Source organism: Nuphar pumila, chromosome 1 (assembly GCF_984573655.1).
Source record: "Nuphar pumila chromosome 1, dmNupPumi1.hap1.1, whole genome shotgun sequence".
In the NCBI taxonomy this organism is placed as follows: Eukaryota; Viridiplantae; Streptophyta; class Magnoliopsida; order Nymphaeales; family Nymphaeaceae; genus Nuphar; species Nuphar pumila.
The window spans coordinates 109,039,683-109,058,008 of NC_143249.1; positions in this window are offsets into that span (position 1 = coordinate 109,039,683).

Consider the following 18,326-nt stretch of genomic DNA (forward strand, 5'->3'; position numbering starts at 1 on the left):
TTTTTTTTGACAGCCTTAGAACTCTTGTATGCACTATTGAATCACTAAAAAAAATTTTGACAGCCTTAGAATACATATATGCATGTTTGAATCACTATGAATTTTTTTTACTACCTTAGGACACATATATGCATGATTGAAACACTATGAAATTTTTTTGACAGCTTTAGAACACATATATGCATGATTGAATAACTATAAAATTTTTTTGACAGCCTTAGAACACATATACGCATGATTAAGTCACCATAAACTTTTTTTACAGCCTTAGAACGCATATATGCTTGATTGAATCACTATGATTTTTTTTTTGACCACCTTAGAATACAAATATGCATGATTGAATCACTATGAATTTTTTTTGACATCTCAGAACACATATATGCATGTTTGATTCACTAAGAAATTTATTTGATAGCCTTTGAACACATATATGCATGATTGAATCACTATGAATCACTAAAAAAAAAAATTGACATCATTAGAACACATTTATGCGTGATTGAATGAATATATAATTTTTTTTTAAAACCTTAGAACACATATATGCAAGATTGAATCACTATGAAAATTTTTTGACAGTCGTAAAACACATATATGCATGATTAAATCACTAAGAATTTTTTTTAACAGCCATAGAACACATATATGCATGATTGAGTCACTATGAATTTTTTTTGACACCCGTATAACACATATATGCATGATTGATGCACTATGAAATTTTTTTGACATCCTTAGAACAAACACATACATGATTGAGTCACTATGATTTTTTTTACAACCTTAGAACACATATATGCATGATTAAATCTTTGTGATTTTTTTTTGACAGCCTTACGACACATTTGCAATATTGAATCAATATAAAAAGTTTTTGACAGCCTTAGAACACATATATGCCTGTTTGAATCACTATGATTTTTTTTGACTACCTTAGGACACATATATGCATGATTGAATCACTAGGAATTTTTTTGACAGCCTTAGAACACATATATGCATGATTGAATCACTATGAAATTTTTTGTACAGTCGTATAACACATATATGCATGATTGAATCACTATGAAATTGTTTTTATTGCCCTAGAACACATATTCATGATTGAATCACTATGATTTTTTTTTGAAAACCTTAGAACACATCTTTGCATGATTGAATCACAATGAAATTTATTTGACAGCCTTAGAAGATGTATATGCAAGATTGAATCACTTTGAAATTTTTTTGACATCCTTAGAACGCATATTTGCATGATTGAATCACTATGAATTTTTGTTGACATACTTAGAACACGTATAATCATGATTTAATCACTATGAATTTTTTTTGACAGTCTTATGACACATATATGCATGATTGAATCACTATAAATATTTTTTGACAGACTTAGAACATATATATGCATGATTGGATCACTACGATTTTTTTTTTTCAGCCTTAGAACACATATATGCATGATTGAATCACTGTGAATTTTTTTGGCCACCCTTAGAACACATATATGCATGATTAATTCACTACAAATTTTTTTTGAGAGCATTAGAACACATATATGCGTCATTGAATCACAATAATATCTTTTTGACAACCTTAGAACATATATCTGCATGATTGAATCACTATAAAATTTTTTTGACAACCTTAGAACACATATATGCCTGATTGAATCACTATAAATATTTGTTGACGACCTTAGAACACATATATTCATGATTGAATCACTGAGAAATTTTTTTGACAGCCTTAGAACACTTATATGCATGATTGAATCAATATAAAATTTTTTGATAGCCTTAGACCACATATTTGCATGATTGAATCACTATAAAATCTTTTTGACGGCTTATGAGCATATATATGCATGAGTTAATCACTATGAAATATTTTTGATATCCTTTGAACACATATATGCATGATTCGATCACTATGAATATTTTTTTACTGCCTTAGAACATAAATATGCATGATTGAATCACTATGAAGTTTTTTTGACAGCCTTAGAACATATATATGCATGATTGAATCACTATGAAATTTTATTGACTGCCTTAGAACACATATATGCATGATTGAATCACTATGAAATATTTTGCATAACCTTAGATCACATATATGCATGATTCATTCACAATGAAAACTTTTTTACAGCCTTAGAACATATGTATGCCTGATTGAACCACTATGAATTTTTTTTGACAGACTTAGGACACATATATGTATGATTGAATCACTATAATTTTTTTTAGAGCAGTAGAACTCACCTATGCCTGATTGAATCACTATGATTTTTTTTTGACAGCCTTAGAACACATAGAAGCATGATTGAATCACTATAATTTTTTTTTGACAGCCTTAGAACACATATATGCATGATTGAATCACTATGAAATCTTATTGACTACCATAGAACACATATATGCATGATTGAATAACTATGAATTATTTTTCAAAACCTTTATACATATATATGCATGATTTAATCACTATGAGAACTTTTTTACAGCCTTAGAACATATATATGCCTGATTGAATTACTATGATTTTTTTTTATAGCCTTAGAACACATATATGCATGATTGAATCACTACAAATTTTTTTTGAGAGCAAAAGAACACATATATGCATCAATGAATCACAATAATATTTTTTTGACAACCTTAGGACATATATCTGCATGATTGAATCACTATGAATTTTTTTTGACAGCCTTAGAACACATATATGCAAGATTGAATCACTATAAATATTTTTGACCACCTTAGAATACATATATGCATGATTGAATCACTATGAATTTTTTTTGACATCTCAGAACACATATATGCATGTTTGATTCACTAAGAAATTTATTTGATAGCCTTTGAACACATATATGCATGATTGAATCACTATGAATCACTAAAAAAAAAAATTGACATCATTAGAACACATTTATGCATGATTGAATGGCTATATAATTTTTTTTTAAAACCTTAGAACACATATATGCAAGATTGAATCACTATGAAATTTTTTTGACAGTCGTAGAACACATATATGCATGATTAAATCACTAAGAATTTTTTTTAACAGCCATCGAACCCATATATGCACGATTGAGTCACTATGAATTTTTTTTGACACCCGTATAACACATATATGCATGATCGATGCACTATGAAATTTTTTGACATCCTTAGAACAAATACATACATGATTGAGTTACTATGATTTTTTTTACAGCCTTAGAACACATATATGCATGATTAAATCTTTGTGATTTTTTTTTGACAGCCTTACGACACATTTGCAATATTGAATCACTATAAAAAAATTTTGACAGCCTTGGAACACATACATGCCTGTTTGAATCACTATGATTTTTTTTGACTACCTTAGGACACATATATGCATGATTGAATCACTAGGAATTTTTTTGACAGCCTTAGAACACATATATGCATGATTGAATCACTATGAAATTTTTTGTAAAGTCGTATAACACATATATGCATGATTGAATCACTATGAAATTGTTTTTATTGCCCTAGAACACATATTCATGATTGAATCACTATGATTTTTTTTTGAAAACCTTAGAACACATCTTTGCATGATTGAATCACAATGAAATTTATTTGACAGCCTTAGAAGACGTATATGTAAGATTGAATCACTTTAAATTTTTTTTGACATCCTTAGAACGCATATATGCATGATTGAATCACTATGAATTTTTGTTGACATACTTAGAACACGTATAAGCATGATTTAATCACTATGAATTTTTTTTGACAGTCTTCTCACATGTATATGCATGATTGAATCACTATAATTTTTTTTTGACAGCCTTAGAACATATATATGCATGATTGGATCACTACGATTTTTTTTTTCAGCCTTAGAACACATATATGCATGTTTGAATCACTTTGAAATTTTTTGGCCACCCTTAGAACACATATATGCGTGATTAAATCACTACAATTTTTTTTTGAGAGCATTAGAACACATATATGCGTCATTGAATCACAATAATATCTTTTTGACAACCTTAGAACATATATCTGCATGATTGAATCACTATAAAAATTTTTTGACAGCCTTAGAACACATATATGCCTGATTGAATCACTATAAATATTTTTTGACGGCCTTAGAACACATATTCATGATTGAATCACTGTAAAATTTTTTTGACAGCCTTAGAACACTTATATGCGTGATTGAATCAATATAAATTTTTTTGATAGCCTTAGACCACATATTTGCATGATTGAATCACTATAAAATCTTTTTGACAGCCTATGAGCATATATATGTATGAATGAATCACTAAGAAATATTTTTGATATCCTTAGAACACATATATGCATGATTCAATCACTATGAATATTTTTTTACTGCCTTAGAACATAAATATGCATGATTGAATCACTATGAAGTTTTTTTGACAGCCTTAGAACACATATATGCATGATTGAATCACTATGAAATTTTATTGACTGCCTTAGAACACATATATGCATGATTGAATCACTATGAAATATTTTGCATAACCTTAGATCACATATATGCATGATTCAATCACAATGAAAACTTTTTTACAGCCTTAGAACATATGTATGCCTGATTGAACCACTATGAATTTTTTTTGACAGCCTTAGGACAAATATATGCATGATTGAATCACTATAATTTTTTTTGAGAGCAGTAGAACTCACCTATGCCTGATTGAATCACTATGATTTTTTTTGACAGCCTTAGAACACATAGAAGCATGATTGAATCACTATAATTTTTTTTTGACAGCCTTAGAACACATATATGCATGATTGAATCACTATGAAATCTTATTGACTGCCATAGAACACATATATGCATGATTGAATCACTATGAAATATTTTTCACAACCTTTATACATATATATGCATGATTTAATCACTATGAGAACTTTTTTACAGCCTTAGAACATATATATGCCTGATTGAATTACTATGATTTTTTTTTATAGCCTTAGAACACATATATGCATGATTGAATCACTACAATCTTTTTTTGAGAGCAAAAGAACACATATATGCATCAATGAATCACAATAATATTTTTTTGACAACCTTAGAACATATATCTGCATGATTGAATCACTATGAATTTTTTTTTACAGCCTTAGAACACATATATGCAAGATTGAATCACTATAAATATTTTTTGACAGCCTTAGAACACATATATTCATGATTGAATCACTGGGAAATTTTTTTGACGGCCTTAGAACACTTATATGCGTGATTGAATCAATACAATTTTTTTTTGACAGCCTTAGACCACATATTTGCATGATTGAATCACTATAATATCTTTTTGATATCCTATGAACACATATATGCATGAATGAATCACTATTAAATATTTTTGACATCCTTAGAACACATATATGCATGATTAAATCACTATGAATATTTTTTCACTGCTTTAGAACATATATATGCATGATTGAATCACTATGAAGTTTTTTTGACAGCCTTAGAACACATATATGCATGATTGAATCACTATGAAATTTTATTGACTGCCTTAGAACACATATATGCGTGATTGAATCACTATGAAATATTTTGCATAACCTTAGATCACATATATGCATGATTCAATCACAATGAAAAGTTTTTTACAGCCTTAGAACATATATATGACTGATTGAACCACTATGAATTTTTTTTGACAGCCTTAGAAAAAATATATGTATGATTGAATCACTATAATTTTTTTTGAGAGTAGTAGAACTCATCTATGCATGATTGAATCACTATGATTTTTTTAGACAACCTTAGAATACATATAAGCATGATTGAATCACTATAATTTTTTTTGACAGCCTTAGAACACATATATGCATGATTGAATCACTATGAATTCTTATTGACTGCCATAGAACACATATATGCATGATTGAATCACTATGAAATATTTTTCACAACCTTTGTACACATATATGCTTGATTCAATCACTATGAGAACTTTTTTACAGCCTTAGAACATATATATGCCTGATTGAATTACTATGAACTTTTTTTTATAGCCTTAGAGCACATATATGTATGATTAAATCACTACAAATTGTTTTTGAGAGCAGTAGAACACATATATGCATGATTGAATAACTATAATTGTTTTTGACAGCCTTAGAACACATATAAGCATGATTCAATCACTATAAATTTTTTTTGAGAGTCTTAGAATATGGTCATATATATATTTTAGGGTTATTTCATATAAAAAATATGCATGATTTCATAAAAAAATTGATTTAAAACCCAATTTTATGCTGGTTTTGAGTGAATGAGCTAAAATGAATTAAAAAGAGAAAATGCTTGAAAATTAGTATTATTTTGCAATTTAATGAATATTTTAATGTTTTGTCATTTTGAGTTCCTAAAAATAAAATAAAAATTAGAGTTGAGAATATAGTTAGTTAGTTTTAGAAAAATAATAAGTTGAAATGAGGTTTAGTGTAAATATTTTTTAAGAAATAGTCTTTAGATTAAAATAGTTTTGAGGTTTTTAGCTAATAGACTTTCTTTAAACAATTTTTTTTAGATTTTTGAAAATAATAAAACAAACCATTACACGGTTTGCGTTTCTTTTAAAACTGAAAAAAAACAAACAGCAACAAACTGATTCAAACCGGTTTGCTTGTTTTTAAAACCCAAAAAAAGCGAAAAAAATGGGGTCTCTCTCCATTTACGCTGAAGCCTTGCTCCTTTCCCCTCTTTCCATCTCTTCCCTCTCTTCTCACCATCCTCCACCATCGTCGGTGGTTTCTTACCTCCATCTTCCCCTTCTCCCTCTTTCTATGTTCAATATCCATCCGGCGGTGGTGGTGGATCCTCAATCCGGCGACGGCGTGGTGGTGGAGGCCGCCACTCTTTTCTAATCCCTCTGTTCACGGTAAGTCTTCTGATCTTCATCATCTTTTTCTTCTTCTTCTTCTTTTTCAACTTCTTCATTCTTTTTCTTCGTTGTCTCTTCAATCGATGATGTGCTTATTTCAGAAAAACAAAAAAAAATGTGTAATCTCTGCAACTTTTTCCTGATTTCTACCTATAGTTTTTTTCCAGATTTGTTCGATCTACCGTAAAGATTTCTGGTACATTGTTAATTTCAATTTTTGTTTTTTTTTTAGTTTCAAAGTAAGATTAGTCCAGATTCTGTTTTCATCCATGTGTGAAATTCTATCTTGATCTAGCTTCATTTATGAATTTCATTACATCTGAATATTTGTGCATGATTGAACTCATCGGATTGTGAATCTGCATTTCCTGAGCTGCCGGATTTGCATTATAGCTGCCAAAATTTTACTGTTTATCGGCATTCTCTGTTCATTGGCAGAACATACTCGATCTACTGTTCTGGAATCATCTGTATTTGTTTCTGTCGGATTTGAGTATGCATCCACTGGAAGGCATCTTAAATATCTGGATTAATCAGCAAATGGAAATTCATCTTCATCAGCATCTTGTTGCCGTGAATCAATCTACTAGAAAAATGTGATTCACCTTATCCGGCAGTCTCACCTGAGTTACACACGGCACCTGAAGTTTATTTTACAGCAGATTGTGATTTCATTTCAAGGATGAGCACCTGATTTCATTTTTTATTTTCTTGTGTTTACTCAATGTAACTTTTGTTTTAATTTCGAGTATCCAGTTGTTTTTATCATATCTTGATTTCATGTTTTGCTTTCTTACATTCTAGTTGTTTTTAAGTTTGGTTTTTACACGATTTCCTGTTTTATAATTCATTCATTTTTCCTATTTTCTTTTAATTCTTTTAACTACTATTTCTGAAATTTTAATTTTCCTGTCTTTCCTATTTCAGTTTGCTTTCAATTTAGTGTAAATTCATGTTTTGTTTAAGTTTCTTTTGATTTCCTGTTGAGTGTAAATTCAGTTCATTTTATTGCTTTTGTTAAGTAAGTATTAGTTATTAGTTAAGTAACTGTTAGCTAATTGTTTTCTAATTAGTTAGTTGTTATTAGGTTTAATTAGAATTAGTTTTCAATTGTAATTAGTCATTTAGATGTCTTTTCTGATTTCTTTCATATTTCTAGCATTTAATTAGTAAATTTTTTTGTATAGTTTTATGTCTATCTCTGGTACTGCTCATGTTCATTTGACTTGTGCAGGATAGCACATGAGTGGAGTTGAAGCGCATACGTGACACGAAGTACGAAGAGTAGAGCTTCTTTTTACTTCTCAGTTTAGAATTAGGAATTTAATTGGGTTTGTAAATATTGTACTTTATGCCCTCTGCGAAGGGTATTCATTTGTTGTAATAGTTAGTAGTTTTTACCTTTCTTGAACATTTTACATTTTCATAGTACGGCAATAAAGATTAGTTTAGATTTGTGTATTTGAATACAAAATATTCCTGTTCCCTGAGTTCGACCCGGTCTCATCCACTAGTGAGAACCGGTTTTTATTATTTGATGTCTGGTTTTCACATGTTTTACATATAAAAATCTTTTCAAAATTACAATGATTTAAAAGAAGACATCAGAATACATATATGCATGATTAAATCACTATGAAATTATTTTATAACCTAAGAACACATATATGCATGATTGAATCACTATAAATTTTTTTTGACTGCCTTAGAACACATATATGCATGATTGAATCACTATAAATTTTTTTTGAGGGATTAGAACACATATTTGCATGATTGAATCACTATGATTTTTTTTTTACAACCTTAGAATATATATATGCATGACTGGATTGGATCACTATGGAATTTTTTTGCAGCCTTAGAACACATATATGCATGATTGAATCACGATGGATTTTTTTGGCCCGCCTTAGAACACATATATGCCTCATTGAATCACTATAATTTTTTTTTTAGAGCATTGTTACAAGTATATGCCTGATTAAATCACTATAAATTTTTTTTGACAACCTTAGAACACATATATGCCTGAATGAATCACTATGAATTTTTTTTGACAGCCCTAGAACTCATATATTCATGATTGAATCACTATGAATTTTTTTTGATAGACTTAGAACACATATACGCATGATTGAATCACTATAAATTTTTTTGATAGCCTAAGAACACATATACGCATAATTGAACGGTTATGAAATTTTTTTGCACCCTTAGAACACATATATGAATGATTGAATCACCATAAATTTTTTTGACAATCATAGAACACATAAATGCATGATTGAATCACTATGAGATTTTTTTGACAGCTTTAGGACACATAGATGTATGATTGAATAAGTACAAAATTTTTTTGACAGCCTTAGACAAATATATATGCATGATTGAATCACTACAATTTTTTTTGATATAATTAGAATACATCTATGCATGATTGAATTGCTACAAATTTTTTTTGACGGCCTTAGAACACATATAACCATGATTTAATCACTATGAAATTTTTTTGACAGCCTTAGAACATATATATGCAAGATAGAATCACTATAAAAATTTTTTGACGGCCTTAGAACATATATATGCATGATTAAATCACTACGAATTTTTATTGACAACCATAGAACACATATATGCATGATTGAATCACTAGGAGATTTTTTTGACAGACTTAGAACACATATATGCATCATTGAATCAATACAATTTTTTTTGACACCCTTAGAACACATATATGTATGATTGAATTACTATGATTTTTTTTGACAACCTTAGAACACATATATGCATGATTGAATCATTATGAATTTTTTATGACAGCCTAGAATGAGTATATGATTGATTGAATCACTAAGAAATGTTTTTGACCACCATAGAACACATATATGCATGATTGAATCACTATGAGATTTTTTTGATAGCCTTAAAACACATATATGCATGATTGAATCTCTATAAAATTTTTTTGACTTCATTAGAACACATATATGCATGATTTTATCACTATAATTTTTTTTGACTACCTTAGAACACATATATGCATGATTGAATAACTATGAAATAGTTTTGATAGCCGTAGAATAGATATATGCAGGATTGAGTCACTATAATTTTTTTTTGATAGCCTTAGAACACATATATGTATGATTGAATCACTATGGAACTTTTTTTACAGCCTTAGAACACTTATATATTTATGATTCAATCACTATAATTTTTTTTGACAGTCTTAGAGCACATATATGAATGACTGAATCACTATGAAATTTTTTTGACAACCATATAACACATATATGCATGATTGAGTTACTATAAGATTTTTTTGACAGCCTTAGAACACATATATGAATGATTGAATCAATACATATTTTTTTTTACCTTAGAATACATATATGCATGATTGAGTCACTACAAAATTTTTTTAGAGCATTATAGCACATATACGCAAGATTGAATCACTATAAGTTTTTCTTGACAACCAGAGAACACATATCTACATCATTGAATCACTATGATTTTTTTAGACAACCTTAGAACATATATATGCATGGTTGGATCACTATGAAATTTTTTTGCAGCCTTAGAACACATAAGCATGATTGAATCACTATGAAATTTTTGGCCAGCCTTAGAACACATATATGCATGATTGAATCACTAAAATTTTTTTTTTAGAGCCTTAGAACACGTATATCTTTGATTAAATCACTATAAATTTTTTTGACAACCTTAGAACACAAATCTGCATGAATGAATCACTATGAATTTTTTTTGACAGCGGTAGAACACATTTATGCATGATTGAATCACTATAAATTTTTTTTGACAGCCTTAGAACACATATATGCATAATTGAATCACTATAATTTTTTTTTGAGATCATTAGAACACATATATGCATGATTGAATCACTATAAATTTTTTTTGACAGCCTTAGAACACATATATGCATGATTGAATCACTATAAATTTTTTTGACAGCCTTAGACCACATATTTGCATGATTGAATCACTATGAAATCTTTTTGACAGCCTATGAACACATATATGCATGGTTGAATCACTATGAAATATTTTTCACAACCTTAGAACACATATATGCATGATTCAATCACTATGATTTTTTTTTTACTGCCTTAGAACTCATATATGCATGATTGAATCACTATGAATTTTTTTTGCCGCCTTAGAACACATATATGCATGATTGAATCACTACAATTTTTTTTTAAGAGCATTAGAACACATATATGCATCATTGAATCACTATAAATTTTTTTTGACAACCTTAGAACACAAATCTGCGTGATTGAATCACTATGAATTTTTTTTGACAGCCTTAGAACACATATATGCATGATTGAATCACTACAAATTTTTTTAAGAGCTGTAGAACACATGTATACATGATTGAAGCACAATGAAATTTCTTTGACATCCTTAGAAGACATATTAGCATGATTTAATCGCTATGAATTTTTTTGACAGCCTTATAACACATATATGCATGATTGAAATACTTTGAAATCTTTTTGACAACCTTTGAACATATACATGCATGATTGGATCACTATGAAATTTTTTGGCCAGCTTTACAACACATATATGCATGATTGAATCACTACAAATCTTTTTTAAGTGCATTAGAACACATAAATGCATCATTGAATGACTATAATTTTTTTTTGACAACCTTAGAACACATATCTACATGATTGAATCACTATGAATTTTTTTTGACAGCCTTAGAACACATATATGCATGATTGAATCACTACAATTTTTTGTAAAGAGCAGTAGAACACATATAACTATGAATTTTTTTTGACAGCCCTAGAACACATATAAGCATGATTGAATCACTATGAAATTTTTTTGACAGCCCTATAACACATATATGCATGATTGAAGTGATGTCTTCTTTTAAATCGTTGTAATTTTGAAAAGATTTTTATGTGTAAATCATGTGAAAACCAGACATCAAATAATAAAAACCGGTTCTCACTAGTGGATGAGACCGGGTCGAACTCAGGGAATAAGAATATTTCGTATTCAAGCACACAAATCTAAACTATTCTTTATTGCTGAAATATTAAAATGTAAAATGTTCGAGAGAAGTGAAAACAACTAACTATTACAACAAATGAATACCCTTCGTAGAGGGCGTAAAAATGCAATATTTACAAACCCAATTAAATTCCTAATTCTAAATTGAAAAGTAAAAATCTTCTATTCTTGCACTTCGTGTCACGTATGCGCTTCAGCTCCACTCCTGTGCTATCCTGCACAAATAAACAAAACACGAGCAGTACCAGAGATAGAAGAAATAACATGTATACTAAAAAAAACTAATTAAATGCTAGAAATATGAAAAACATTAGAAAAAAAACCTAAATGACTACTTACAATTGAAAACTGATTCTAATTAAATCTACTACTAACTAACTAATTACAAATCAATTAACTAACTGTTTACTTAACTAACAACTAATACTTACTTAACAAAAACAAGAAAATGAACTAGAAATTAATTGAATGACAGGAAATCAATGACAGGAAATGAACTAAAAGACCAGAAAATGAAGTAAACAAGAAAACTGACTCGAAGGAAAAAAAACAAAACGTGAAACAGGAAAACAAACTTAATGCAAAACCTGGAAAATGCAATAACTAAAAACAGGACATGAAATGAATTAAAACTGGACTTAAAGAATGAAAAACAGGAGAATGAAAGATAAAAAGAGAACAATCGCTAAATGAATTAGACACAACAGAAAATGGATTTAAAAGAAAAACAGAAAATCTGATAATGAATCAAAATAGAAATTGAAAATGACATAAACAACAAGAAAATTAATGATGATCAGATGAATACACAACAGGAAATCACTTGACACACAGGCAATTACAAAACTAAAGAAAAACAAGAAATTAATTTCAGTAAATGAACAAACAAGCATCTAACAATAGATCGACAGAAATTGAATGAACACAAGACTTTAATGCAGAGACAAACAGAGAATGAAAGATAAAAAATATGAGAGAACAATCAGAAATTTAATGTGATAAATGAAAACATGATGCAAACAACTAATGAATGAGAATTATGAAGATGAACTGCAATGCTGTAACAAACAAATCAAACAGAAAATACAGAAGATGAAGAACACTTGAAACAGGAAATTCGTAAGTAAAAAAAAAACAATAGAAAAACAAAGAATACTAAGCAAAACAGGAAATACAGAAAATGATTGATTACACTAAAAAGGAAAAAAAAGATGCAATAAAAAAATAGGAAATTACAATGAAAAATGTAACAAAATAGGAATAATCGGTAACAGGAAATAAAAAAAACTGAATAGCAGAAATTTACTTAATGCAATGAACGGAAACATGATTTAACAAATAACTAATGAACTAAACTAATGAAACTTAAATGGTAACAAACAAATAAATCTAATAAATTAAAGAAATCCAAATAAAAGAAACAGAAGATCGGACGATGAACACAAATCTGAAACAACTACCGATTTTTTTCTTTTTGTTTTTCGTTTTTTTTTTTTTTCAGAACTAGCACAACACGATAGAAATGAATTGAAAAAGAAGAAGAAGAAGAGAATCTGAAGAAGAAGAAGAAGATGAAGAAGATGAGGAAGAGGAAGAAGAAGAAGATGAAGAATCAGAACTTACCAGAGGGATTAGAAAAGAAATCGGCCTCCACCATCCACGCCGTCGCCGGATTGAGGATCCACCACCACCGCCGGCTGGAGATTAAACAGAGAAAGAGGGAGAAGGGGAAGGTAGGTCAAGAAGAGCCGGCGATGGTAGAGTAGGGTGAGAAAAAGAGGGAAGAGAAGGAAAGAGGGGAAAGAAGAAGGGTCTGGCGCAAATGGTGAAGACGCCTCTTTTTTTGTTTTTTTGGTTTTTAAAAGCAAGCAAACCGGTTTGAACCGGTTTGTTACTGTTTGTTTTTCAGTTTTTTTTTCTTAGTTTTTAGTTTTCAAAAGATAGCAAACCGTGTAAACCGGTTTGCTTTATTTTTAGTTTTTTCAAAACCCAAACCGTGTAAACCGGTTTGTTTTATTTTTTCAAAAATCTAAAAAACTATTTAAAGAGTTTTTATTTGCTAAAAACCTCAAAACCTCATTTGATTATTTTTTTCTAAAAAAATATAACTATTCTAATCTATATATTTAATAATTTTTTTTCTTCTTTTCTATAAAGAAAACCAAAATTATTTTATTAACTAAATTGCAAAATAAAGCTACTTTTTCAAGCATTTTCTAATTTTCAATCCTTTTAGCTCATTTACTGAAAACTCACATAAAATTGGGTTTTTGAAACATTTTTTCATAAAATCATGCATATTTTAATGTTAATTAACCCTGAAATATATGCATGATCAAATACCCCCATGCTTATGTTTTGCTAGTCCTTGAGCAAATTAGAAAAATGCAAGAAATCAAACTATCACCTAACTCACTTTCGTAGGAATCACGGTTGCATTTAGCTCATGCAACAAGCCCTTTCAACACCTGGGTTACCCCAGTGGACGAGTAAGGTCTCGTGAGGGTTTGCAGTGATGCTACCCACAAACATCTCTGTCATGTATGCAAAATATTACTCATCCTCATAATCAATAGGTAATTAAAGACTTTATTTTCACAAATATTTCCTGTTATTTCAAAATCACAATATAATTAGAGTCTTTTATATACTACCACAGAAAAAGAATTTCTTTCACTTTTCTAAATATCACAATTATTTATGTTTTATTCTTAGAAAATCCAATAAAAACATATTATTATTTACTTATCCTCACTCATATGTTTTCTACACAGGTTTTCTCAATCACACTTCTAAGCACTGAACTTTTCTTTCTTTTTCAGCTCTTTTCTTGAGTTTTTTCATTTTTCACGCTTTTTCTTTTTGCGCATTCATTCTTCTCTTATAGCTTGCGTGTGGTCTGCTTTTATGCCTTGTGCAATGTCAATATCTTCTATACTTTTTCAATGCATACCAAAAGATATCAACTAAGACATAAAAGTGACTTCCTTCATTCACCTTTGCAACGTGAGAGTCAAACATTTCAACTTGTATCTGTTCTCAGCTACTTAGGATCACGAAGTTTTTCACTCTCCTTTTCGAAATGGAATTAAAAGTTTCAACTTACATCTAAGTTCCATCTACTAAGGATTGTGGAATTATCCAAACAACCTAACGCATGCTTCTTTTTCACTTTTTTTTTCTTGAGCTATTTTTTACGCTTTTGTTCATTTGCTTAGTTTTTCAAAAATACAACTATACATATTCATATTTGCGATTTAAAATAAATTCTAACATGTATCTATCATCATTTCTTTGAAATCCGCATAAACAATCATAATTTTTAGATCTATGTCAGAAAATTTTTTCGTGGGGCTTAAAAATCCTCTAAAAACATCAGATTTGAAATAACATTCATATAAGTTCAAACTCTTTCTTTAAAAACCTAATTTTCATGAGATATGTATAAACATGTGCAAGAACGTAAACAGAAATATCAAGGTGTGCAAACTACACCCTCCCCCATGCTTGAATGACACTGTCCCAGTGACACTCCCCCATGCTTATATGAAACTAAGTGAATGCACATGAGACGAAATAAATGAGGAAAAAGAGTAGAATAACCTGACATGAATTAAAAATGCACGTTCTATGAATGTAATGAATGCAATGAATGCAATGTATACATGACAAAACATGAAACTCATAAAAAGAGATAAAAAACGAAAAACAAAAGTAAAGAAAATCTACAAATCCTAAAAACGAATGTAATACTGTACACAATGTGGGTTGCCTCCCATCAAGCGCTAAGTTTCACGTCCTCAGCCAGACGGATCCCTGGAAAAACATTCATCGTCCATGAGATCAATGGACATGAAGTCAGGCTCAATCAGGCTCTATGAAGAAAAGAGTGTCATCTGTGACACTGCGCACTGTGTTTCCATCCCGTCTACCTCTAAATGTAGTATCATGACTCTCTCGACATGAAAAATAGAGATTAGCCTCATTTGAGAGACAGGTCAAGAAATGAGAGTCTAAGACCGACTGACTATCAATGAATGCAACTTCAGACAAGTGGTGAATATGATCTGGCTTGACTTGGTCAAGCACCTTCTGCATCTGCACCTCTTGCTTACTAAAAACAATCGGTGATCCTAAAGGCTGAGAAAATGGGGCTTTATATGATGATAATGCATGCTGTGGGTCAGGCCCCTTTTGCTAAGGTATCATGGAGATCGACTCGTTAGTAGAAATGATATGAGGTTCATGAGTCAATTTCTGAATGGGATGATACACCTTCCCGCTCTGAAGGGATGTAACAGACTTAACCTGCTCATGATGTGAATCAGTGGGTTGCAAGTCAAATGACATGGGCTCCTCTCCCTTGGATGTGACAACAGACTGACTATGAAGGTTCCCCTAGCTTTGCCTATTGAAGGTCTCAACCAACTGTCCCATTTGAGTCTCTAGCTTGGCTATTGACTGCGTATGAGAGCTCAAAACTTGTAATATCCTATCTTGAAAGGATTGACTAGATGACGGCTTATGAGAATGGGGCTGAGTATAAGCAGGTTGGGCTGGGGGATGAACCTGTGGAAAAATGGGATGCGAGTAACCTTGTGAAGGGTTACTGTGTCTATACTGTGTCTGGGAGGGCTGATGGGATAGGGAAATGGACTGGTTTCGCCAACCTGGGTTATATGATGATGTAAATGAATCAGGCATGGGTTTAGCGAAACCTTGGGCAGCATTCACCTGCTCCTGAACGAATTCAGGATATAATGGCGCTGTCAGACAATCTGAAACACAATGTGCAGGGCTAGCACATAGCTCGCACATTCTTTCTACTGGACTTCTCGAAGAATTGGCTAGGAATTGATCTAACTTCCTAGTCAACTGGTCAACCTTGGTACGCAATTCTAACTCGGACCCAACTTCGGAAATCCAACTTTCCTAGGACCACTAGACAAAGATGTAGTCCTATCGAGCCGTGAAGACAAGGTATGATGCATCGTATTTTCACTCAAGGTCTCGAATAGAGACCACACCTCATCCTCACTCTTGAGCATAAAAGTGCCACCACAAGATGAATCAACCATTTGACGGTGCTTCTCAGTAAGCCCGTCATAGAAATACTGCACCAACTGCCAACGAGGCACCTGGTGATGGGGACACTTGCGGAGAAGATCTTTCAATCTCTCCCAAGACTCGTGAAACTGTTCTCCCTCAATTTGAGAAAAACTGGTTATAGCTTTACGAAACTGATTCGTTTTACCAATTGGGAAGTACTTTTTGAGAAATTCGCACTGCATTCCTTCCCAAGTAGTAATACGAACTGTCTCAAGAGCTTTTAGCCAGTGCTTGGCTTTATCTTTAAGAGAAAACGAAAACAAAGTCAACCTCATAGCGTCATCTCCAAAGTTATTGATTCGCACAGTCGAGCAAATCTCAAGGAATTCATCGAGATGACGATATGGGTCCTCATTGCTAAGGCCATAAAACGAAGGTAGCATTTGAATCACACTGGCCTTTATCTCAAAATGGCTCGCTCTTACATCAGGTCTCGTGATGCAGGAGGCAGGAGTATACGTATTTGGCATAAAGTACTCCCTTAAAGGATGGATCAAATGATGATCGTCAATCATTGCGTACACCTTGGAGTAGACCGGTGTAGCACATGTCCTAATTTGGGTTTTCTACCTAACTAACGCACTAAGCGGCCAAACCACGCAAACCACAAAGTGAGTAAACTAAAAACAACAAAAACTAAACAAACACCACGCAGTTACACATAACAGAGATTATGCAAAAGAAATATGAAATCTATGTGTATGGTACCAATCGTACACAGTCACGTCTAAGGGGCTCCTAGTAGGTGGGTTGTGCAGAAAAGTAAGCTCGTCTCTAAGATATGCACATACATGGTTCTAAACCTAAATGCAAGCAAACACTAGGCAATAAAGTGAATACTAATATTACACCGTTCCCCGGCAACGACACCAAAAATTTGATGTCTTCTTTAAATCGTTGTAATTTTGAAAAGATTTTTATGTGTAAAACATGTGAAAACCAGACATCAAATAATAAAAACCGGTTCTCACTAGTGGATGAGACCGGGTCAAACTCAGAGAACGAGAATATTTTGTATTCAAGCACATAAATCTAAACTATTCTTTATTGCTGAATTATTAAAATGTAAAATGTTCGAGAGAAGTGAAAACAACTAACTATTACAACAAATGAATACCCTTCGTAGAGGGCGTAAAAATGCAATATTTACAAACCCAATTAAATTCCTAATTCTAAATTGAAAAGTAAAAATCTTCTATTCTTGCAC